Source organism: Sinocyclocheilus grahami, unplaced genomic scaffold (genome assembly GCF_001515645.1).
Source record: "Sinocyclocheilus grahami isolate Dianchi unplaced genomic scaffold, SAMN03320097.WGS_v1.1 scaffold18922.1, whole genome shotgun sequence".
Taxonomy (NCBI): domain Eukaryota; kingdom Metazoa; phylum Chordata; class Actinopteri; order Cypriniformes; family Cyprinidae; genus Sinocyclocheilus; species Sinocyclocheilus grahami.
In genome coordinates, this window is record NW_015517360.1 from 2,169 (window position 1) to 3,365 (window position 1,197).

At 37.1% G+C, this 1,197-nt stretch overlaps 1 long non-coding RNA gene across 1 annotated transcript; it reads right to left on the reverse strand.

Annotated features, from left to right (window-relative positions):
- Positions 1-6: 6 nt before the first annotated feature.
- On the reverse strand, positions 7-954 carry LOC107579656 (uncharacterized). Its single transcript, XR_001608510.1, has 4 exons — positions 604-954; positions 327-414; positions 169-231; positions 7-92 (listed from the first exon to the last, which is right to left on the reverse strand). It is a non-coding gene; the product is annotated as an uncharacterized lncRNA (long non-coding RNA).
- Between the last annotated feature and the right edge of the window lie 243 nt (positions 955-1,197).

The following is a 1,197-nucleotide window of genomic DNA, read 5'->3' on the forward strand; positions in this document are numbered from 1 at the left end:
GCGATTGGCTGGCCGATAATCAGCGACATCCAGACGGCGGCGTTGCCATAGTTTCCCCTCAAGAATCGGCCCACAAAATAGGCGAGTGGGATCTGAAACAGAAGGAGAATGTGAAATGAGGAATTTTATTTGATGTTTAACAAGCAATATTGAATATTTAAGACTGACCTGTGCCATCATTCCCAGAAATGCCCAGAGGCGAAACATCTTTAGAGGAACACTCACTAAATACTGGCAAGAATGACACAAAACATTGTCAGGACAATTAAAGCCACAGGAGAATAGTGTAACATCACTGTAAATTGTAATGTAGTGAGCAAAGAAACCTCATGGAAAAACGCCGACATGAAGAATACTGCGATCTGAGCTGCTAACTTATTTACTCCTTTCACCAGCATTGGCTTATAAAAGTGTCTGAAGGGAAACAGAGAATGAGAAATCAATGAACAAACTACAGTAAGACATGAACAGACAACACAAACTTATCTCAGAACTGATTTCTGTCGTAATTTGAACACAAGCTCAAGACTGCTGCAAGAAAACCACCTCTGGCGCACAAATAACAGACAAATCCAATCACATAAGCTGATAAACTCGGCTTACCGTAGGCACCACTTGTGAACAGGAATGTTCCAGTTCGACCAAAAATACGGAATTGTTTCAGAGTTCCTGCGCATATAAAGATCATCAGTTAAACGCAAAACTACACAGTGTGAAAACTGTGTCATGAAATGGCATCTGCATGCTATTTTACTTCTGCAATGTGATGCATTCAGTGCAAAAAAAAATAAAAAAAAATACCATGAATCATGCGCACATGTGTTTTTAAAAGACTTTATTTTATGAATTTTGGGCATTATTTTTGATATTGGTCTGGAAATAATAACACAACAGTGACTCCAAAAGTAATGCAAGGTCCATTCATTCTAACGATAACTATAACAATAACTATATTAGTGTCCACATCAACAGACAATAATGTTCTGTTTATTACAATTGTGCAGTTTTGTTGTCTGCCGCTTTAAATGCTCTTTAAATTTGGATGGATTCTGATTGGTTATCAATGTTTTTATCTTTCATTTCAAGTGGAAATAAATCACTCTGAAAGTGATTGCAACTAATGGAGCCCGTTTCTCCCACAGAAAAAAAAACAATAAAACTTTGTTTCTCACAATTCTGAGGGAAAAAATTGAAACT